Consider the following 25,628-nt stretch of genomic DNA (forward strand, 5'->3'; position numbering starts at 1 on the left):
CCTCGATACTTATTATTAAAAATGTATTCTATTACATTTTGCATCAGTGCCTTTATGAATTTACAAATTCAGTTGACAGAAGTAGCTCACCTGTTCTCAAACTGAGGTGAGTGGACCACTGATGGCCCTTGAAGCACCCCCTGGTGGTACACCAGATGAAACAAGACATAAATGGAATCTATCGATATTCTTCTATGGCAAAACAGTAAAACAAGTATCTTTACAAAACATTTTTTTGTTTAATTGTTATTCCTTTAATTAATAATTAGAATTGCAGGATTTGTGAAAAGGATTTGAGAACCACTGATATAGAACAGACGTGTTCCCCCATATGTTGTTCTGCCTCAGTGCCATGCTGAGGAAACGGGCTCCAAAACCATGTCTTTCAAGGCCCAATCATAAACTCGGTGAACTCAGGTCATTCATCAAGATAAGGACATTCTTCATCTAGTTACAGCAATTATATCCCTGACATCTTTGTAACAATGACTTCAACAGGTCAGAATCAATTTAAGGAACTTCAGCTTGTTACGAAATTCATTCTCAGACAGCCGTTTCTAGGGTGCATGCCGGTGAATAATGAGGAGCCCTGAGACGTTTGGCTGGATCAATCTGATGAAAAGAACTTTCTCAAAAGCCTGACTAATTACACTCAGCCCTTCGATTATTGTCTGGAGCGGAGCTACAACAAAAATATCAATGATTTATTCAGCCTTCATTCACTTTCAGATAAGTCAGGGTTAGCTTGTAATGACCCATATAAACTTTGAATTGCATCCTGCGGGCGTATTTATCCATTCCCTTCAGTACACTGTGTCCTGTTCATGAGAAAGGAGGCTGGCCGTTCCTCATGCAGGTTCAGTTAAAGTTACACATTAATATCCACAGATGACCTTTTGGATGAGCTGCAGCATTACTCTTGTGCGTTCTAAGCTGTCCTGTGTGGACATAGAGTAATGTGCTGGTTGACCGCTGAGCTGACCCTTAAAGGCATTAGAATGTAGACCACATGTCTCGACTATGTCTACCTCCACTGGAACACGCGATAAAGTCTAAAATAAATACGGAGCAAACGCGTCGTATGAAGTCTTATCAGCGCTCGGCACGCTGCGCTGATGGAACGGGCTGTATCTGGTTTGCTTTCTTCCGCTTTACGTGCGTGGGCACAGGCGAGCAAACAAACATATGCACGCACGTGCACGTAGACGCAAACGCACAACTGTACAAAGGTGCGCCAACCTTCAAATAACATTGAACTCTAAATTTGTTTTTGTGTGTATCCTCCCACAACAATGACAAAAGCTTGATTGACAAGTTCAAATAACTGGAAACATTAGCATCTTAATTCGAAGGACTGTCACATTTGGTTAGCATCTCCTCTTCAAGGATGCGACTAATAAAGGAAAGGTATTCATGTTACTGAACAAGCCCTCCTTTATAACCTAATTGCTTTTGGTTCAATAGCTTAAAAAGTCATTAATTACAGGGCCAGCTTGTAATGGAGGTTAAGGTGGCTTTTTCACCAAGGTAATGAGCCGGTATGCACAGCACCCAGGCAGATTTTGATGGGATAATAGGAGGGGTGAATACCATTTTTCCATCCTTGCTCAATGACAACGCAGGGAGAGAGAGAAGAGAGAGGGGCCTTTTCAGGGTGCCTGAATAAAAAAAAGATAATTGAATTCCAAACAGTGCTATTTGTATAGCTGGCAGCATATTATGCGTGAGGTGCAAATGGCCTTAGCCAAATGTAGATGACATTAGAAATTATATGTATTGTGGTAGCACAGAATGTAATGTGTTTGTATGTGCAAATGTGCATGTCCATTCTCAGGGTTTTCATTAGATTGTCAGCGGTGATGGTTGGATGGCTTTCTGTTTGTTGGCTGTTAGTCTGCCGCCTTGTTTTTCAAACATCACAGACATGCTATTTACTGCTCTCTCCTTGGCACAGTATTGATTACCTGCTGAGGGTTTCAAACATGAAAACATACATTCTGCAATTGTTGTTTCACAAATCTTTAGTGGCACGCCAATCTCTTGCAAGGTTAAACAACATACATGCATGAAATCTAGCATATGAGCTTGTCTGGTGAACACGTCTGTCGCAGAATATGGATGAACATTAATCCCTGTTTTGCCTGCAACACAATGTTGCCTCGTGCTTCCTGGGAAGCACCTTCAATCGATCCAAGCAAAACAAAACGCACAAACCCTTCCTTTCAGACCAGCCACCGAGCACATTCAACAGAACATTTTTTGTCCTATGACCTGTAACCCCCCCAGAGATCTGATGGCATTTCATTGATGGTCTCCACCTCCAGAGGCAAGCGAGAATAAGGGGACGGCAAGAAGGGAGAAGGAAGGGAAATGGGAGAAAAGGAGGAGGGGAAGGGGTGATAGCGGTGGTTGCTCAGTGACTTTGGAGGAGATTAGCCGATTGAGTTCACCTTTAATGACAGTGGAGATAGTCTTTCAACAGGGGGGAAATGCCAGAGCTCAGCAGTTTGTTTTGTGTAGCTTTAAGAGCTTCCTGTGTCAGGTTCAGGTTGCCTGTCTCGCCCCCGGCAACGGCCCATTGTCTGCCAGCCACAAAAGGCAGCACAGTGTTGGATGATCGACGGAGCGGCTCGGCCAGGCTCCTCTGCCACGGCAACCTTACCTGTGCAGGGGATGCTGCTGTGCGACACCACGTGGGTGTGGGTGTGGGTGTGTCTAATTGCGCATGGAATTCACCATCATCAAACACGCGTGTACTTTGAACAAACATGCAACTAAAACTTCAAGGGAGGATTTGTAGCTTGTCTTCAAAGTGTGTTGGATTTGTTTCATCCCGTCAGACCACATGCTGCTCTGTTTATTCAGTTATGGAAACTACTACTTGCCACCCTGTGTATTTTATGCCTCCAATACTTGAACGTTATTCCAACAAATAAGTGAGGGAAGCATTTTGTACTCCTTTGCCAGCATTACCGGTAGTGAATTTGCTTTGTATTCATCATTACAGAGCATATGTTTCATCTCTGTATAATAGATTGTCCTAGTTTGACCCATCAACCAGCACAAGAGCGCAGTTCAGCCAAGAAACGGCAATATACTGATTTTTGAAGGGTCATGGGTTAAAATAAATGCTTTATTTTATCCTGTGGAGTGTTAAAAATCAAAAGCTCATATTTTAGTAAATTCATTCCTTGTTATAGATCTATGAGTCACAAAGCCACCACCCCCTTTTTTTTCTTCTCAACACATCCAATGACTGAAGAGTCCTTGATCCAAAACTGGCACTCTCCACTCTTCCCCTGCTGTTGTCACTTAATGAACCAATTTTGCTACATGCTGCAAAAGTTATTTTTCAGGGCTAGAATGAGGTTTGACTTTTTTTTGTAACGCTGACCAAAAAAAGGTGTCGACTGTGATGGATATTCTTTGGCCCAGTGAGGTCAGCGAGAGGATGAGGCATTGCCCTGCAATGGCATTGGAAAATACGTCCCCCACACACACAAACACACACACACACACACACACACACACACACACACACACACACACACACACACACACACACACACACACACATGCTGCCTCTAAATGGGCAAGGCTGAGCCAAACAATCCCAAAGGCATTTGGTTCCACAGCCAAATTAAATTAAAACAACTTCACTCAGCTGCAAAACGGCGAGAAAAAAAGGAAATGCTTGAACACGTAAGGTCCAGATCAGGCTGATGCCCTGCTGCTGACCAGAAAGTGGGCCAACCCTCCTCCCCACCCCTTTTCAGACTTTATTACACGCACACACACACATACACTTACACCCTCACACCCTCCTTCCTCCTTCTGCTCCACCCTCTTTTTCTCTTGCTCCCCCTGGTTCTGAACCTGACATTCCTGCTGGCCCCGTCCCTTTGAAGTGGCTTGTTGGAGCGGGCTCCCGTTACAGGGGCTGGGACTGGCGAAAGCCGATCTGTCTGGCTGAGGAGAGCAGCCCTGGCCCTGGGGTTAATCAGCAGACCCAGAACACTGCCCACTCTGTCCACACAGGCAAGCACACACACACACACACACACATAAATGCAAACACTGCCCAGTCTGTCCCATCAGCACAGCTGTATGGGGACCGGCCAGATTTGGAGGTTAAGAAAGACAACCACAACCCGACGGCTTTGATGTTGAGTGGCAGCCACCAGGATTTGGGCTCTTAAAGAAGAGAGTTGGCTGAGGTTCAGAAATATACAGGGTCATAGGGTGTAGAGGAGGGTGTGTGAGTGTATGATTGTGTGCTTTGGGACAGGAGACAGGAAGCTGACTAATCTCTTTTTTAACCCTCTAGTGAATGCTGAGTGCAGGTTGTGAACATTATAGCTGCATGTGAACCCGTGTGGCCAGTCTGATATGTGATGTCCTGGTGGGGCCAATGAGTATCTGAATGTTTGAAAAAAAAAAGGTCAACTACTGTGGAGAGCCATATATACTCTATGTGCAAGAGCAATTGATGTAAATAGTCATTTTGAATATACATTAAACCTTTATTATGAAATAATGAAACCATTAGTTGGGTGCATTTAGCGTAGCCATCATGCATGTTCATATTTAGATTGGTTTTATCTTGACTTAATGCATCAATGGTGTTATTGTGTGGGAGTCATTCCACAAAATAATCAGTTGGCAATAAACCCTGATAACGCACAGCAAACAGCGAGCGGGCATCCAATCAAAAAAGGTATAAATTAACAATTTCTTTGCCTTTGCCTTGAAAGTAGTCATTAAAAAGTCAAGTGTATATCATTGCTATCATAAAAATGAGCATACACTAAAACCAATATGCAAAAGCTGATGGTAATTTTCACTGCTCTATCAAATTGTATTGCTTCTGATTGTGTGAAACCAAGCTTCTAGAGGAGGCAGCTTTAGGCATGTCATCTTAATGATGTTTCAGAAATCATTCCAGTTCCCATTTACTCCAGTCTTCATGAGCTAAGAATTCAAATAGGTAGCTAATGTTACATTTTCTGGCTTCTTAAAGCCATCGAAAACATCTGATACTGCCAGCAGTTTTGCTTTGTTTTCAAGAAGCTTGCCTTCAGGCTGAGCCAAGTTGATGTCAGTGTAAAACAATCCATAATAAGAGACTAAAAAAAACCCAAAGCTAATCTAAATCACTTCACTTTAAAAGCCTATTTGTGCTCTACTATCCACAGATTCAGGGTGAATATATGGGATCCCTGACAAGCCTGTTCTGTACAATCCACTTATCTCTCTTGTAGCATCTGGGCATGGATATGATGGAGTGGACGGCATCCAAAATGGCACCATGACAAAGTCAACAGTATATTGCGCTCCACACAAGGACGATTGGCTTGATCACCCCCCCTCAAACACACACACACACATGCACACACACACATATACACACAAGCTCTTAACCGTAGGTGCAGCGATGACCGTAATGCCTCTATAATACAGACAAAGACATGTCAACACCGTGCAGCCAGACAAGCTGAATTAAATTAACAACAAGGACAAACCTGTTTTGTTTTTTTGGCTCATTTATAACAGAAAGATGTTTCAATCTTCGTCTTGTCAAAACATCTACTTTTCAATCGACAGCTGCGATGAAACTTTATTCTGCACAATTTTCAGCAGGCTGATTTGAGGTTTGTGCCAGAGCGACTGCAGGCAACCAATTTGATGAATGGTCTGCAGGTGTCGATAGATTTCATGACCACCGGTCGTCTTGTTTCCAAGTGCATTACCAGACTTGACCCCAGATGCACATTAAATGTTCCAGCGTGTCCCATTCTATGTTTATACAGAGTGTGTGTGTGTGCGTGTGAGGGGGAGAGAGAGAGAGCAACAGAGATGTGTAAATACCCAGAGCTGAAATCCATGCTGGAGCTGTGGCTAGTGTTAAGATCATCAGTGTTCTGTCCCGGTCCTCGGGGGACTGTCTTCATTTGTCTTTTGTTTATCAAGATGTTTGAATATTAACACGGAGCATTTTTCCGGTCATAATGAAGCAGCGTTGCATATCCACACATCTGCACATTTTCATACCGCTCTGCAATCCTGCCTCCCTCTGTCTTAATTTCCTGCTCCATGCGTGCCATGAGAGCGACCATTTGCATACGAGTAAAAGGTCCTCAATCTGCCCCCACCCCCACCCCCCAAACCCCCCCATGGATATTTGTTTGTTTACTCTTCATTTGCATTGAATGTAAACAACATTAATGTGATGGTCTGTTGTTGTCGTGCTGGTATGAATTAACATGTGTCGGGTGACAAGAACCTGAAGACAGAGATGCTAATCGGTCTCACTAATCAGCAGTCTCGCTCCTCAGCTCTGGCTGATGTCACAGTTGCTATCTTTACAGCCATGCTACTGCAGTGTGAGTCACTCATCCACCTCATCAAGCATCCACGCCGGTCCCCGACAGGTGCCGGCAACAGCGGCGTTTATACCCTGGATCCCTCCAGCACAAAACTTTAATATTCATGTTGGCCGATAAAGGGAATTACTTCTTGATTGCTTGGAGGAACACTGATACATCTGGTAGATAGAGAAAAGCTCTAGTTTGAGGTTTCGGATCTCTTTTTTTTGTTATTGGTTAGGTTGAACTTTCTATGGGAGCAGTGTCTATTAGCAGCAGTCGTGTCTTATCTCACTTGGCACACATTTGTTCCCCTACAAGCTCGAATGTGTCTGACAATACACAGAACCTTTGGGGGAGTTTGGAAATACTGAAATGAATGCCCACATACAGTAAACACACTCATCAGCTACTTAAAACGGAAATGTTAGAACTCCATTGGGCCATACAAAAATGGTTACACTCGTGTAACATTTAATTTTCCCTCTAGAGACGGAGCTAAATGTGTTTATGTACAACATAAAACACAATATTCACTGTAACAGAGTTGAAACTGACAAAAAATAATTGGCTTCCACTTTTCTATATGCCATATTTAATAGAACTGACACTTTGCTTTTGGCTTTTGATGCAACATCTGACCTGGGCAAAGTCATATTTGGAGTGTAGTGGTATATCAAGCAGTTTTGTTTTTTAAGTAGTATCACTTTCTTCAATCTGATAATGATAACGACAGAACATATTCATCCATCATTGCATTGACTCTTGCGCATATCAATTGCTACTTGCCTGTGCACATTCATGCGTTGTGCGTGTCAAAAAAGTAAAGTTTGACACGCACTTGTCTCATCTGCCTGTGTGACTGCCTGACCTGGACCTGCAGGGCCTCCTCTGCTGACACGGGCCTCTCCGGGTAAAGAATGACCCTCATTTCTGTGGACACGGCACTGTGTCCGCTCCCCCGGATCTGGGCGCCCATTCTATTTCATGGTGCATCGCCCCTGCGCGTGATTATGCCGCGCTTTCAGGTGCAGAGGAGGAAATGTTTCGTGAAACTGATGTCCCTGTCAGCACCGTGCAGCTCTCCCTTCTTTCTCCGAGCATGTCACCTCGCTGATTGGTGAATTACCATTCCAATGTGAAGAGCGGCCCCGCCTCCGCCCCGGCTCACCAGCCCTGGCAGCAAATGAGGAGCCGCATATGTTACTGAGGAGATGCTCTTCTGGCCTCATTTGCATTGGCTGAATGGAAATCAAAAAGGTTTAATGCCGAGTCAAAGCTGGTAAATAGCAGCAGTGTCAACATACACACACGCACACACACCTCCGCATAAATGCCATATGCCCAAAGGCTGACGGAGAAATGAAAAGAGATGAAATGAGAAATTGTTTGCTGCCATGAGTGAAGAAAGTGAAGATGTGAGGGAGGGGACGAGGCGCTCCTTTTAAAACCAAACAAGGATGACATCATTGTTTCCCTTTAAATGTGCTTCTCTTGGATCTGCAAGGAGAGAATTTGAATGACAGCCAAAAGTGAATATGCATGGCAAGGAGAAGCAGAGGATTTGATTTGGCTATGTGTGGTAATTAATTAGTCATTAGTCAATTCTTTGGGCAGCTGAGACTGCAAAATCTTCACTTTACCTCCTCGGTCCTTCACTCGCTCATTTCCTCACACTCATTTAGAAACTCCAAATCCCTTCAGCAGTTACTCACAGCTTCTTTAGACACGCATGGGACCTCAGAATCCATGATGTCATCATATTAAAAAAATATTTGATTGTGTTCCATCAGTTGCTAGCTTAGGGACATTCGATACTGTGAATGAAAGTAAATTCATCAACCATCAATCCGTGTTAGACGGTGTTTTGAGCATGGATCTGCATTCTGTGTGCGAGTGCTGGAGCCGAATGATGTTGGAAGCTATGCATCTATGCAGTTAATGTGAGACAAGGTGCCTGAGTGTGTGTGTGTGTGTGTGTGTGTGTGTGTGTGCAATTGTGGCTGTGAGTGTGTGTGTCTTGGCAGGACAGTAAGGAGCAGTGGGATTCTCCTTTGGCTCTGGTCTATTCTAGACCAGAGACGCTGGCTCAGTAGACTGGAATCCTTCAGGGCACCAGGGACATCTGATTCCCTCACTGCCTAAGCACGTAACTAAACACTCCTGCATTATTCATGTGTATATCACTTTATTGCTGTGCAAGGTTTTCACTCCAAGTTTCTGCCTCACCATTTACTGTACTTACCTCCAAGATGTTAAGTGACAAACTCTGCCGATATCGCTCTCTCCTCATTCGTCTCCCTCTCTCTCTCCCTCCTTTTCTCTGATCCTTTCTTCCATAATGACAGCTAGATCTTGGACCATAGGAGTCCTGATTAATATGGGTTGGACTACACTGTGGTGAATGAAAAGGGAGGACCTGTGTGGAGAGTTGGAGCTAATGCTCTTCCTGCTGGAGTCTTACAATGTAAGGTCAGCCCATAGATCAGGAGATCTACTTAATCCGCTCTTCGGTTCCCCCTGGTGCAAAACAATGAATGTGGAGATTTTCCAGTCCTAGCAACAGATAAACATCCAGGGAAGCGGAGGAAGAGCAGAGCTGGCTGGAGTGCCGGGCTGTTGCTGTGGAACAGTGTTGAAGATAATGTGGTGTGACGTGTGTTTTGATCTGGACTGCTTTAACACAAGATGCTTTGAGCCGTATACAAGGAAAATGCAAGTCTGCGCTAATTACCTGGGTGAGTCAGGGAGACAGGGTGGCAGAGAGACATTTTAAGCTCTGCCAGCAAACTTCCACACCTTCTGACCTGGATGTAACAGCCGGCCTGCGGCTTTCTCCCCAGCCGACGCGGCGCAGCGCCGGCCTGCCCTCATCATGTTGTACTCCAATCTGACATGTTTGGTGACAGTTCAACTTTGATATGACAACACTCATTCAGACATCCACGTCCACTTGCCTTTGTGCTTCATTGTGTTCCCTTAGTCCTCTGAGTGTTCTCTTTCATTTGGATCTGAGCGGTAAAAGAAGTCCCACTGGGGACGTTTCTGAGTCGTCTTAGTTGTCTGAGGAAATGTTGTACATGGCTGGCAAACTAATTGGACCCCTCGCCAAACCAGAGAGTCTATTCACAGTATGTTCTAGATTATCCGCTGTCGCCGTGTGACAGCAAGGCCTTTAAAATGTCAAAGCGAGGCGCTGGCAGTACGCTTAGCCCACCTTCACAGAAACACAGTATGTGAGACTGTGAATTATAAAATCACCACCGATAAATAAAATGATCAAGATTGTCTCCCTTGCCGAGCCGTAGCTCTGCTGGGTGCGAAGGCCACGGCGCAAATTGCCTCAGTCAAGGAATCTATGCTCTTTGTGTGCAACAGTCGAGGGTGACAAAGTAGAAAGGACAGCTTTTCTAAAATGTCAGACGGTCGGGGTCCGCTTGAAATATCTCCTCCCTCGCTCCCTCTCTCCTTCTCTCCCCCTCTCTCTCTGTCTATCTTGATCGATAAAGCTGCCTTTGACAGGGCTGCATGTTGTCACCATGACATTTGGTCACCCGTCTTTTTTCCCTCACCTGGCTCGGAGCTGAATAGGAATATAACAATGAGATTTAATACAGGATCAATAGCTACACTCCAATGATACATTCACTCGCATAATGAATACTGATGGACGAAAACAAATACCTGCATGGGGAATTTGTATTCCGGACAGTGTGTCTGTAATAGCTGTGCCAATGATGTTTCATTACAGTATTTTCCGCTTGTGTGTTTTTTCTCCCTCTCCATACAATCAAATAAAGGATACACACACGATTTAATCAAGGCTATGGCGGTAACATCAACCCAACCTCTTGTGTATTTATGAAGAGTGCCGTGTGTGTGCTTGCATGTACTGTATGTGATCTCATGCCCATGAATATCATGCCATTGTTTGCATTTCATTCAACAGATAAAGGCTTAGTGCAATATGTATAATAAATACTGAAAATGAATTGATCCTTACCACATGTCTGTGTGTGTATATTGAGTTATGTCTCTGGGGTGTACATTTATGGTGTTTGTACTGCACACATGGTTTTGTGACTGGAATATACACGTCTGGTTTATGTGTAATTTTGTATTGAGTTCATATACAGGAATTGTTTACTGTACATGCTGAGTGCACTGTGAAAGTGGGCAGAGCCTATGCATATGGATGTGTCTATTTAAGTGCAGGTGTATAGATGGATACATACTGGCAGTGATTCAGTGAGTACATGCTGTATGTGTGTGTGTGTGTGTGTTTCCATCAGTCCATGCCTGACGACTTCTTTTAATTGGATCTGGGTGCATTACTGAATTTCCTGTATTAACGAGTGACTTTCCAAAACACACCAGGCATCCTCCAACCTGCTGTCGTTTGATAGTCAGCTCAGTGCTTTGCGCTGTTTGGTGTTTGGGCTTTGGGCCCTGCATCTGGGCCCCTACGTGACTGACGCCTCTAACGGCCACTGTTTAAACATCTCTCCACGTGTTTCCCTTTTGATCAGTGTCTGCCATTCTTACTGATTTTCCAAATCACTGATGCTTGTCAAAGAATTAATTACCTGGATCGTTGCTCCGCTGACTCCGGCACCAGCTGCGGGGTCCACCAGAGAGACCTCGGCATTCTCCCAGCATTCCCGGCTAATCACCCACAATCCATTTCAAAGTCAACCTGATTGCCCCGCTACCCGGAGAATAATGTGGAATTAGACTGCATCCTGACAGTAACAGTTTCATATTTGCATACAGTGTATGGCAGATTAGCTTGCAGGAGCCCGCCAGTGGGAGGTGAATATCTGCATCAGCGCCAGTGCTAATGGCAGTTGCCTCCTACAGTTTATTAGATAAGTAATGGTGTAAAGCATTCTGTTAAGCACACGTCCTCGCTGTGTTATTAGCTGATGTGTAGCACGTGTTCATTAACCTAAGGAAATAAAACAATCCAACAGCCACAAATTTTCAGGAGGAAAAAATAGAGCGTCTGACTTTAAGTGATCACTGGACCTCTATTCTTGAGAAGTAAGTGGATACCACAGGATAAACACATCACATTCCCGATGCCTTCAGGGTCTATCTGGCCACTCGGCTCGCTGTGAGGATGCATAGGCGGAGAGGCTATAAATACACCCAGTCTGCTTGCTGTTTTGTCCATCGGCCTGCTGGTGGGTCTGTGGGGTTGCAGCAGCATGACGTCAGCCGGGCTCGGAGCACTTGCTGACCTCTGTCACAGCCAGAGGAGAGCGCGGCACTCCAGACAGCCATATAACAGTGCAGACGACACAGGCGGGGCACAAACACAGACCTGAGCGCAGAAGGAGATGCGTTACAACATGTTGCAGTACAGCCAGGGACGGACTAACCAGAGAGGAGTGCAGACACGCTGGCTGCTGGAGAGCAGGGTTCACAAAGAGCCATGCTGACAGTTCATACCAAAATGAAAATCACACTCAGTGAAAGACCGCAAGAGAGGGAGGCGAACAAGCACACTCAGTCAGTTTGTCTGCTCAATACACAGCCACATGCAGCCACACACACATGCTTATTACAGACTCTACACATTAAGTATGGATAGAAAGCAGGCATTTTAACCAGGCTGCTTTGGTGACTTTACATAGACTGCAGCTGTTGGAATTAGACCATGCAAGCTCCAGAGACAGGCTACACTCTCTGAACGAAGCAGCAACAGCACTGGTGTGTGTGTGTGTATGTGTGTGTGCACATCTGTCTATGTGCGATCATTGTAGTCATTACCTAGTTTCCATTTCTAGCCTGAAGCAAAGTAAGAAATGGCAGTCTTTCATTCTGTCAAGTTGTCATTCAGGTGTTTTCCTTTTTTCTACCTCACTTTTTGTTCTCGGGCTGTCCGACTTCTCTTTCATAATACCTCCGAGGTTTGCATCAGTTGTGTTGCTGACAGCACATGGAGTTTGTATGTCAACAGGAAGTTGGATCCATGTAGATTAAATATGAATTACTCTACTGTCTGTCTCAGAAGGACTTTTCAAATGACAAAAAGTAAATGTGTTACTCTAAAAAAAAAAAACCCCATCACAGAGTGATTTTTGGAGAGGTTTTTGACATCTCTTTGGGTAAATGAGCTCTGTCAGGTCTTTGAGCAATGTGTTGATGTCACTTTGCATTGCATTTTATTCAAAGTCTGATTCCACGGAAGCTCAAACCGTTCAGTCGATCTCCTCGGGCTTATTTTCAACTCAAATCCTATTTCACAAGAGGCGCCGTATTCAAGTGCATTTTCTATCTCAGAAATATCCTCTTATAGTTACAATATCTCCAATGAAAAATGTATTTTCCCATATTTACAGACTTGTGGTTGCCTCAGCACCCCGAATTCATTTGAGCAACAGAGAGTGGTTTTTCCCCCAAATAAACTCACGGATGGAGGCAGATGGAAGACATCCATAATGCCTTAGGGCCAAACGACAGACCCAGGGTTTGACGTTGATTTGGATGCTGCTTGCTACAATTGTATGACCTCCAGTTTGGAAGGCCATTTTAATCTGCTGTCCTAATATTTGGTTTCGGAAATCATGACTGTGTCAAATGCTCTACTTTGTATGTCCTTGAACTGCTGTGAACTCCAGCGCTGTGTGGTTTGCTGTCAGGATGAGTGAACCAAATATGTTCTGTCACTGTAGGTTGTGGATTTATATGAATCTGTCGCTTCCAAATGACAAATTCTGTCCATTTATTTCAATTGCAGAAGCTGGATTATTGTCTACTGCATCTGTTTATGTAGGGGAGTCACATATAAATGATGAAGGGTTGAACAGATGATGATGCTGATGATGTCGTGGTAATATTTGGAATTCAGCTTTTGTTTTATCTTTTAATTATCTGCCAAGTAACTTTTAAAATATTGTGCCGTCGCTGTTTGACTAATTTGTAAACCTACTTTAATTTTTCACCTTTCAATTTGAGAGCATTGTCCACGATTGCATTCATTCCATGACAGACAATGTAATCAGCTGCAAACACATCACTCGCGTGCCCTTGGCAGTGCCGTTCATAAGCCTCATCTCCAGTCAGAGATATGGCATAACACCTTTGGATCCATGAAAAAGCACCTTGCACTGAAGTGAGAAATTGGCTACGAGTCATTATGCACAAACAGCAAATGCCTTGGCATTTTCTGTCCCTGCCAAACAATCATCTTCCTCTCTTCTGTCTATTTGCAATTAATGATTGAATTTCAGCCCCCCAAAAATCCCATTTCTGCTTTGTGTATGTATCCCCAATACACACAGCTGCTACCAGTACACACGGCAGCATGCACAGCAAAGCTTATCTCCAGCCTTTAGATGGGGGCCTATGGAAACAGTCTTGATTATTTCCCTCCTTCTCCAAAGCACCGCTGTGTGCTTTGGGATTAGAGGCTTTCTGTGGCGGCTGCACATGCACACTCGCTGGCTGCAGGCTAGAGAGGGAGAGAGAGAAAGAACGAAAGAGGGAGGGAGGGGGGGAGAGAGAGAGGGAGAGAGAGAGAGAGAGTTCTTCTGCTCAATAAGCCCCTCGGCCCCCCCCCCCCCATCCAAAACCCTCTCACCGCTCACTGCTCTGCCCACCCACCCCTTCCCTTCTCCCCCTTCCCTCCCCATGCCCGACACACTAGCCAGTCCTAGGAGTATTACATCACCCTGATGTAATGTCTAACCAATCACAACACAGCACCATTAAACCTTCCAGGATTATGGAAGTCAGTAGCTCAGACTGGGTAATGAGAGAGAGAGAGAAAGAGAGAGAGAGAGAGAAGCAGTAGCATCACTCATACATATTTTCAAGAATAGCCTCTCAATCCCCCCCTTGCCCCCTCAAGTCCCTCAGAACTAAAATTATACACTGTCAGCACGTCTGCTAGCCTTACTTGTCCTATAGAGGAGAGTGGGACAAGGATAAACTTAGGAGTACTTGATCTTGTCCAACCTGTTCAGTTAAAAACTGAACAAAACATCTCGTTTTGCTTCATAATGATCATTGTAACATGTATTATCCTGCTCTGGTCACTTATGTACTGAATTTCTGAGCCTTGTGAATGACACAGGCTCTATTGAGAGAACTGTGATGAAATCTGAGGTTGTCAATCCAAACCTGTAGGAGACAAGGACACTGTCGGCAACCAAAGACAGCCTGAGACGAGATTCTGACAGTGTCTGATATTTAGGACCAAAATTCACGTAACAAAACAAACCAGACGGATGACAAGTTGACACGTATAAACTTCCTATCAAATAGTGGGACACAGGTGACGGCTAAGTTATACTCATCTTGCACAGTGTGATGAGCGATGACCCTGTGCTATGTTAGGTAGTTATTTATTAGGGTTGTTGTGTTCCCTGCAGATGTAAGGACCAGCGCCTGCAAACCATAGCCGAGCCCTTCATCTTCAACACTTCTGTTACCAACACCACTGTCTTCCTCTGTAGCTTTTACAAGAATCAATGAAGCACAGTACGCAACGCATTATTATGAACAAATCGACTGACCGATACTCGTAAAGCAGCAATGGTCGCCCACCGCAGCAGGTGTCACAGGCACAACTGCATTAATCAAACCAGACTTATACAACCAACAGCAAAACAAGCCAATCAGTGAGGCAGATGACACAACAACAGCAGGTGCAGCTCATAAACACACACACACAGAGAGAGAGAGAGAGAGAGAGAGAGAGAGAGAGAGAGAGAGAGAGAGAGAGAGAGAGAGAGAGAGAGAGAGAGAGAGAGAGAGAGAGAGAGAGAGAGAGAGAGAGAGAGAGAGAGAGAGAGAGAGAGAGAGAGAGAGAGAGAGAGAGAGAGAGAGAGAGAGAGAGAGAGAGAGAGAGAGAGAGAGAGACTGCATATTGCCAAGTGGACACATGCAATGCTGCCTCATCAATAACTGGCAAATAATGTCACCGCCAGTCTTGATTTAGGAAAATGAAATTTGCCCCGAGGTGCTTCCTCGCTCATCCTCGCCCTCATACCGACGATGATGAAGTGTTATGTAATCTGGAATAAGTCTCGAATTGGGAAAGTTTGTGCTCCAACTCTTTGCCTCTAAACTTTATGCCCGCGCTTTAAGCGTCGGCCTCGCAGTTTAGCTTTATCTTAAATCCCTTCAAAGGACGAGGCAGCTCTATAGGGTTTATGGCGTGTTTGCTTTGTGTCACTGTGTGTTCATGTACATTTGACTTGTTCTTACTGAACCCGTTTCATGCCCATACAGGCCTTATCGGGTCTTCACCCACCATACACTGCATTCTGTAAGGTTTTCTCACGCTTTAACTTGTTTTGATGTGCTTTAGTTCCTCATATACGCTATAACTTTTATTAGAATGCATGTATCAGGTGTGTTTATATTTCTGTGATGTACCTTTTATTTGACAGCCACCTATTATTTTATACATCCATTTTTACTTGTCCATGTTCTTCCGTTAAAAGCTCTTTTGTGACCGTCTTCCATTGAACTTCATCTAATCACAGCTTTTAGTGTCGCTTGTTTTTTATTTTTTTATTTTTAATTATATCTTACATCAGTTGTGCGGCTTTGTGTTTCCAGAACAGCCGCCATCCAGTGATGAGTTATTACTGAAGTAAAATGAGCCAATTATCTTGTCCTAATAGTGTGTGTTTGCGCCTGTGTGTGTATCTGCTTGTGGATGTCAGGGTTAGAAGGCAGTCTTTAGTGTCCTCTGAGCCATGTCTGCCTATTAACTCCACTCTTTGTTGTCCCCAGTCTTCCTGCGCCATGAAGAGTGCCTATCATCATGATTGGCACCGCATAGTGTCACCTTTTTTCCTAACACATACACACAAACACACACACAAACGACACCTATACACCCTCTCCCTCCCACCACCTCTCCCATTGCACCGCACAGACACAGATACACACTGACACACTGGTTCCTTACACACACACACACACACACACACACACACACACACACACACACACCCTGCAGGCACAGACAGCATCAGACAGTGTAGCAGCAACAGCATCATCTTGCAGCTTGCTGTGGCGTGCATGTATGACTGCCACTGCTATGTGCCACACTTCTCCTGTGGGTGCCGGAGGGGAAATTCACACATCTGTGTGGTAAATGTATGGAGCGGCAATAGGAACACTACAGGGAAATTATTGCATTGTGTGGGACAGCATGGGAATGCTCAGTTCTGCCACGAATGTCTCGCTCTGGGAATGATGAAGCACTGATGGGATAGCAGTTGGCAGCATGCTGCAGAGAACGTTCACTTCCAGAGCCAATGTTCCATACCACCCATACTTATGTGCACTTAGGTTGTTTGTGGTGAAATTGCAGTGTTTTTCAACTATTCCTTGTGTACTGTATGTAAGTGGAAGGTTCATACAGAAATTGTCAAGGTAAAACAGTTTTGATCGGTATCAGGGGGCCTTACACTTTCCAATTTCTGAGCCTATTCCAAAGTCAAAAGCATACATTGCACTTTTGCAGGGGCTGACATCAGGTTTCATATTTAGCTTTGTGCGTGTTTGTGTGTGTGTGAGTGCATATGTGTGTGTAAACCTTTTCTGCTAGTACCTGTGGTGTCAGGTTCGCTTTTGCTTCAGGTCTCAGCGGGGGCGGACATTGAGAAAACCAGGGCTCGTTTACCTGACACACTCCTAATTCCACACCAGCGCCACCGCTGCCCCTGGGAGCACACACACCCTAGTTTTTTTGTTGTTGTTGTTTGTTTTGCTTTCTCATTTGAACCTCTGCCAAATGGGACGAGGCCAGGGGAAAGTGCCACATTGCCTGAGCGCCCCGTTCTCAATGTGTTGCCGCCTCTTTCTGCTGCAGTCGGCACCTCTCGCTCTTTCATTCACTCTCTTGTCCCTGCTTTCATTCTCATTCTCTCCTTCCTCACACTCGCAGATCAAGACCCCCACCCAACCCCACCCCTCCCCCCACCCTCCCCTCCCGCCCGGCGTCGTCTCATTCTCTCCTGTGTTAAGCGCGGAGCCTGTATCCGCCGCGCAATAATGACCAACTTTGGATTGCAAAACAGACGTTCTGTAGCGTCGGCGTCTCATTAGAAATATATATTCAGTCATTCCGAGCACACCTTTCAAATTTCACATACGGAGAAGACGTTGAGGGGCGAGCAAGAGGGAGAGACGGAGACAGAAAGAGAGAGAGTGGAAAAGATTAATGTAAATCTCAAAATAAGGAAGGCATTAATATTTCATTAGTGGCTCTTTTTTCTCTCTGAGTGACAGAGGAGAAGAGATAGTGGCTGATTTAATGATTTTAGAGTCTCTTCCTTTCATTCTTGCCTTCTCTCTCTCTCTGTCTTCTCTCTCTCTCTTTCTCTCTCTCAGTCAGCAGATGGGCTTAGCCTCATTTTTTTTTTTATGAATTCCTTACAGACCCAGCTGCACATAATTACAGTCAATTCCGCCTTATCTCTCAAATTAAAAAGATTAGATTATTTGTGAAAGAAATGTGTGCAGCTCCTCTCAACAGATAGTGGCCACTAGACTGTGTAGCCAGGTTATAAGCATCAGCCCCACCCCAACCCCCGCGCCCCACCCATGACACTTCAAACACACACACACACACGCCTGTACGTGGTGTTCAGATATCGACTCACTTCCTTTCAATACAGATACTGTGTCAATGTAGGTTATTATCATTGATAAACGGTGATCTGTGCGGAAAGAATCTCGTGTTTTCAGTTTTCAGAAGGCGACAGAAAACTTGGAGGTATACGGTTGTGTGCGTATGTGACGTTGTCTGCATCAAAGACTCGGCGGTGAAATCTGTACCGAACACGCGTGACTTTGAATCTTTTTCCGCCGCTGACTCCCGTATCAGAGTTGCAGATTGCCTCTTGCTTCGCTCAGATAAGATACAGCGAGGCGCTCTGATACGACTGTTCAACGCAAACCCAAGTGTTTCCCCCGCCAGCTCCACATCAGCAATAATGAAAGCGGGAATAAATCGCAGCTAAAATTGACAACTTTGATCTGTTATCCTCTCCTCTCATCTTAACGTGGATTTATGAATGGGCAATTAATAAAGTTTTGAAATGGCTCGTCGACGATGTGGCACAATACATCACTTTGTGTGTCTATTGATCTGCGACAGAAATGTTGTTTGATTAGTCTGCTCGGGCTTCCAGCAGAAACAGCCACCGCTGGTTGGGAATGCAATATAATCCAGATTTCCCCCGAGCCACCCAAGGGATTAGTTACTCACGATCACTCCCAGCATTGCCAATTGATTGGCTGATTGAGAGCTCATTCATTCCAGGTCATGCGTTGTGTTCAGCCCACGAGCAAAGGAAATCTGCATAGATACAACGGTTTCTTTCCCATCCTATCACTGCCTGTATCGATTATGTGCCTTTGAAACTGAAATTTGATTCATGGTTGATGCTTGTTACTGAATTGGCCCTTTCATTCTTTGAAAATCGGCCTTAAACACTGTCAAAGACAAGGGCACGCCTTTAGAGCCGGAAAGGGAATCAGTAATAAGGTAGATTTACTCCGAATGCTGTAGATACTTTGACTTGAAACAACATTTTATTCCGGACTTCCTTATTCTTTCAAGACCTGTGATCAATTATTCCTTGTCTCCCAATTTCCTTGATGGGGAAATTCTTGCAAAAGATCAATTTCTACCCCAGCAGCAGCAGCAGCCTCTATTTTCATCACATTTCCATTTATCTTTGTTATTTGGCAGACAGGCTCATCCAGAGGGACTTAGTGCTGCTTAGTGTTTGCGATTAAGACGCCACCATCAGATCGAGACACTCGACAACAAATGAGATCATCCTAGCGATTATCTCACCATAAGAACAGGAAGTATTACAGTAAGTCAACTTGTGTGACAAACGTATAACCATTAAGTCATTCATCTATAATCCTGTAAGGAGACTATTCTCTGTCTGACTTCTGCTTGCTGACTTTACAGTAGCTTGCAATCAAAGAGTTATTGACCATCTTAGATATGCTCTGACCGAAGACAAATAAGTGGTGGTTGAGGACTCTTCCAGCTCTGCACAGGGCCTCTGCCGCCCGTAATCACGGTCTGCGATTGGACAAAGATGCTCATTAAGAAGAGCGCAGTAAAAAACACATGTTTGTCCTTCAAACACACATCTCCTAATCGATTAGCATCATTATGCTGCCGATTAAATCGCTGTCTAAGTGCTCTTAAGGAGATGTTGGATTGAGCTCTTTGATGGTTGTGTCGGAGGAATGTTGATTAAGCCCGTGGACGCTTTGCGCCGCTTTTTCTTCAGTTCAAATACGTTTTTGTATTCCTGCTTTTCTTCCACGTCGTTTCATATTCTTGAGACATTATTTTGTTATTGATCTTTTTCCAGTGAGAAAGCACATTCAGTAGAGGTGACTTTGGCACTGATGTTACTTTGGAACTCTAATGAGTGAAGTCTGCAGGATATAGACTGCTGTGCTGAGTGTGAAGTTTCATCTAGACCCAAAATTAATGATTTTCATTCCATTCTCTAATAGTGTCTCTTATTATTATCACTTTGTAATTACACATCCATCACTGCAGTGTAGCCACATTAAACCAGAGCTATTCTATTCTATTCAGAGCAGTGTGAGGTCAACTCTGCTCCTAGAACCAATCCAGGACCTAAGTTGGGCAGGGTCGGAATTCTATTCAGTAACAGGGTCAGTGTTTGGCCCCATGCTATCGCTGCAGGTCTTAGGTCTGCGTATCCATGGGTCTTATAACCGACCCATATCCGACCCCTGGATCCAAGCAGACTCCCTATCGCCTCTGAGCGTGGTCTACGCCATAATCGAAACAGGAAAAACATGACCACTGCTACTATTTCCTATGTTATGTGTTGCTGAGAGGTGTGTGTGTGTGTGTGTGTTGTCATAGGAGGTGTTTTAACCCAAAACCTCAGGCTGTCACCCTGAGTACTCTAATGGTCCAAAAGAGGTCCAATAGAGCAGCATTTCCTTGAATACATACCTGTATCAATAACCTAAACCTTCTAACATTATACACCCACCACACACACACACATACACATACACACACCACACTCTCTCCCATCTTGCCGTCAGCTAAACAGATGTGATCGGTCGCAGTTGGCTATCAAAGGGAAACAAGTCATTGATTATGAAAACTGAAAGAACCAAACACATCCCAGCAGAGAGGAAATTGGCCTAACAGCACATTTCTGAGAACCATTTTCTTTATTCAAGCAAAATGTTTGATTTGTCCCTGAGCCAGACGCGTTGTAGCACTGACGTGGCTGTTGGCCTAAATCCATACCTTCCACCATACATACAGTGGACTGTATACACACACACACACACACACACACACACACACACACACACACACACAGGATTAGCTCAAGAAGGAGAGTTTCAATAAATCATAAATTTCTCTTTCTTTCCACTCATAACAGAATAGATAAATACACGCTGGCCGTATGATCAATTAACACCACCTTTGTCGTGATTTCACAATACACTCTATGTATCCTATTGTTGCTATGATTCATATGCACGATTCTAAACAGTGCCCCCCCCCCCTCCCTTCCCCCCCTGCCGCTGCATACAGGCGAAAGCAGAGAGGAGGCTTTCCAACAATAGAAGTCACATTTGTCGCCCTCCACAAAGGGCCGTGACACTGTTTGGACTGGGACACTCGTCACATTCACATGAATTATGGGAAGTGATGTAAATAGAAAAGTCTTTTAATCGAATGTTTCTGTCCCTTAATGAAATGTCTCCCCCTGCCTTATCTGGCTCCCTTATGATCCATATGTTAATGTCTAATGTAGAACTATTTATCTGTTCAATTTGCCCTCTCTCTCCCTTTCTCCCCATCTCTCTTATCTAAAATTGTGCTGTAAATTTGGCACCGTGAATGATTATGCTTATCGACCTGCCCGTAAGACCTCATATTAAAATTTTGTGGCGTGATTACCCTATTTATCTATATAATTGGATTGGAGTTTGTGTCTAAGTGTGTGTGTGTGTGTGTGCGTGTGCGTAAAGCCGTTGATTTAAGGGAGCAAGAAAAATAAACACCAAGAAGGAAGGAAGGGCCGGCATGCAATTGTGTTTTAGATTAATACCATTTGCATACAATCAATAGTTTTACCCTTGAAATTTTTTGGAGGCTAATCAAGTTATTCTTGCCTGTGAGATTATTGAAAAGAAAACAACCTCGGGCATGGTGTAGAATGAGACAACACAGAATTTACAATGCTAGGGATTAGTGTCATGAGACCGGGGAGATTTGCACAGGCGAAACGCGAACACCGCAACACAAAGCGCTACAATAGTTTCTGGCATGGTGTAATTCATGCAAACATCCCTCGGCTATTTATACCACTCCACTAGAATCTAATTGTGACCAATATATAATCCAACTAAGAGTTACAGTGGCAGGGGTTCAAGTCCTGCCTAACATGAATATTTAAGAGGCGGCGCTTGGAGGACGAGTGTGACAGTTTGTGCGTGCCGCTGTTTAACTGAATGACAATCAGAGCGCGAGAGGAAACGCGGGGAACTTTGTTATTATTAGATTTTGTCAGGCATTCTGTTTGTAGTGTTTTTACGACAGAGAAGGTAAATAAGAAATTAATATTACGCAATCAGTATGATCGATATGTACGCAAAGATCAATGTGATCAGTGTGTGTGTGTGTGTGTGCTGGGTGTCCTCCGTGCTCCATTAGGGTGTGGTCTGATAGGAATGTCTAACATGAAATTATGCTCTAAACACACACACACACACACACACACACACTCTGTTAGTGTTTTGCAGCATAAAGTGATGGAATTTCATTACCCCTCCAAAATTGATTGGGTAATGTTTGGCCAAAATCAATAGCGCCTCACTCACATGACTAATTGGATTACTTGTTTTTGCTCTGGGACGTCCAAATTCCAAGGTAATGTAAATTGTTTATGAAATGATTACCTTGAAAGCAGAGGCAAAGATGGGCGCGTAATGCATCCACGTTTATTCACCTCTAACAGACCTAAAACCACAACAACACAAAGACCCTTCACAATCAAAACAAATTGTGAAAGGCGGCGGGTGCCACGTCGAGCTGTGAATGCCAGTAACTGGGATATTAATAGCCTTAATGCTAATCATTAATGAAGCTGTCCTTATTGAGGCCGCTATAAGGACACGCTTTGCAGAGTGTTTATTAATCAGGGAATAATAAGTAATCCGTGAACATTAATGGAAATGGATGAGACTAATGGATGACGCCTGCTCTCTCCCACTCTTAAGCCTCAGACTTCATTACTGACAGGCAGATTAGCAGGAAGAGAGAGAGGGGGAGAGAGAGAGAGAGAGAGAGAGAGGGCATCGCACACTCCACCTGTGAACGTGTGCGTCCACACAACCCCACCTTCTCTCTCTCTCTCTCTCTCTCTCCCTCTCTCCCTCTCTTCCTTCCCTCTCTCCCCCTCTCCGGCGTGGCAGCATGATGGAACACTGTCAAGCTCATTTGCTCTTCAATAGACTATGTGTAATTAACAGTATCCTCTCAGAGAAGCTGCCGACTATGAAACGAACAGGACATCTAATAAATCATCTGGCGAGCTCGGCTTCTGCTCTGCTTTCAGGCTCATGATGGCATTTTTCTCCCTCCCTTCCACCAAATGCACCTCGTTCCCTCAGAAGCCCCTCTGGATACGGGGAGGAGGTTAGGAGGCGGGGGGGGGGGCTGTTTTTGTGTGCTTGTGTGTGTGTGTGTGTGTGTGTCCCTCTTGCCCCGCCCCGCCTCCTCATCTTCATTCACTAAGCATGACGGCTGTAGTCACTCACTTCACACTAGCTGCTGCGGCACAAAGTTAATTTCACCCCAGGCCCTGAAATGTCCTTTAACCATACTCCACCACACACACACACTCTCACACACACACACACACACACGAGCCGCCTCATACATCATCTGGATCTAATGTAGATGGGAGAATTCTATAATATATCCAGAACTGTTCAGATTGCGTATCGCTATCACATCAACCAAAGGGTTAAGCACTTAGCCGAGACATGACAATACAAAGTTCTCCCTGCTGCACCATAACATGCTCTGTGAAAGTGATAAGAGCGTCTGATCATGCATCCCCGCATTCTATATCAGTCTCTCTATAATGGATCCCCCCAATGACTCCTTGTGGCTGCATTATTTAGATGGAATAAAACGCCGGAAGGAAGGGAGGAAGGAAGCCGGGATTCAGTGTTTCATAAACCAGGGAGTGTGATCGCCTAAATGTTGACTGGAGCCGCTAACGGTGACTGTAGCTGCATTTGTGCGTCGCCGAGGGGATTGTTAGGGTGAAAGACATCCAGGTTATTTATTTTTCTTGCCGTGCGTCTGTGAGTGTGGGCAAGGCATGGAGGGGAAGGAAGCAGGGGAAGGAGTGATACACAAGGCAAGGCCATCTGATTCGGTTTCCCATTTCTCTCTTATATTGGTTGCAAGTATATGAGCTATTTGAAACTGAAACCACAGACGCCAAATATGCAGATAAAGACAATGGAGCAATGCTGTTGTTCAGGCCCAGGATCACTTTCACAGTTTGTATTTGTGCGTCAGCCTCAAAACCGACTTCTTGAGAGTACAGAATGGTGATGAATCCCTCAAAGGTGGTGGGGAAAAAGGCTTACAACCAATTAAAAACGAAGTCCAAAGACAGACGAGGAGATGGTCCTCTAAATGAGGAAGTTTAGGCAAGTAATTCCAACAGTTATGGCCAGAGCGACTTATCAGAGTTTGAAATTCACTCTGGCTGCCCTGAAAAGATCCTGAGTCACCACATCTTGGAGCGCTGGAAGTTTTATTCGTATATGAAGCGTGCCGGGGCATTTCAGACAGAATCACTAAGTGTATTGAATACCCAGCGAGGACATGCACGACAGAAACGCTTAGTTTAGCTTTTGCCCATAAGCTGCAGAGACAACAGGCCCGTACAGCCTGCAGGTATGAGACGCCACCGCTTCACCTTCACTGACACTGACGTGACACACCGACTTATAAATCATGTCCTGTGCCATTCAGCTTCCAGAAACATGTGTCAGTGATGTAAAGCAAAGCAAAATCCAGTGAATGCTGTGTTTGTTTTTGGCTTTACGAGACGCTAAAATCAACTGACAGTGCGTCAGTGAGCTAATGTGATTGTGCTCAAACGCAGGCAAATTCAGCCCGGGAAAATTTCAGGCACAACATAGGGACCTAATTTCTGTGTCAGTGAAGCATGGGCAGCAGGGCACAGACTGAGAGATCTCCCAGCCGTGCGAAAAATGCCACTGATCATCATGCTCAAGCATTTTTTTCCCGTTTCTGTCATGGCTGTCGCCGGCGAGCAAAGCAGAGCCCAGAAGTCTCCATCATCAGCCTCAGACCCTGGGGACGGGAGAAATCACATTATATCTGCTGTCACACAAAGTCACTGTCAAGGTGTGGTGGAGAGCACACGGCGGCTCTGGTGTGATGCTGGGGACCCAGAAATACCTCAGACGCCTCATCTCAGCCCCCGGCTAGAACCAAACTGCAATTCTAACAAGTGAGACACATTTCACAGTGATTTAAGGTAGAGAAACACCTCTCTCATCTCGTTTGTACTTACAAAACCCCTGTGTCTTAAAATTCTGTGTGCTCGGGTGATGGTAGAGTGTAAAGAGCTCAGCAGAAAGGATATGCAATTTAGTTAACCTTGTGTTCACTTCAGGCACTTCATCACAATTTGATAAAGAGGGTTTCATTTTAGCACTGGTTCGCCCCCTCCAGGTTTTCTAATAAGAGGAACTGCCTATCAAACCTGTTCTGCGGATGATGAAATTGCAGTGCAATAGTGAACGGAGCAGAGCCATGTGTATCAGTGTGCTTGTTCAGCACACACAAGCAGTCCGGTCTCCAACACACACACACACACACACACACACACACACACACACACACACACACACACACACACACACACTGCTCTGCTGACCATGTTGTGTTGATGGACTTCCAGGGGGACAGAGTCTCAGGAGGTAAAGCTGCTGCCCGCTGCGAGAGAGAGAGAGAGGGAGAGAGACACACACACACACACACACACACACACACAAATGGTACAGGAATTAAACACTAGCACGTAGGCGCGAAAACGTGCACGGCTCAAAGCTCTGGAGGAATGTGTGTGTCACTTCACTCATTCAGCCATGTCCGTGAATCAATTCATCACTTTTTTTGTTATCAGTCACTTCCCGCCGCTC

This window comes from Genypterus blacodes, unplaced genomic scaffold (assembly GCF_046128005.1).
Source record: "Genypterus blacodes isolate CSIRO-AG114 ecotype Tasmania unplaced genomic scaffold, CSIRO-AGI_Gbla_v1 ptg000147l_1, whole genome shotgun sequence".
In the NCBI taxonomy this organism is placed as follows: domain Eukaryota; kingdom Metazoa; phylum Chordata; class Actinopteri; order Ophidiiformes; family Ophidiidae; genus Genypterus; species Genypterus blacodes.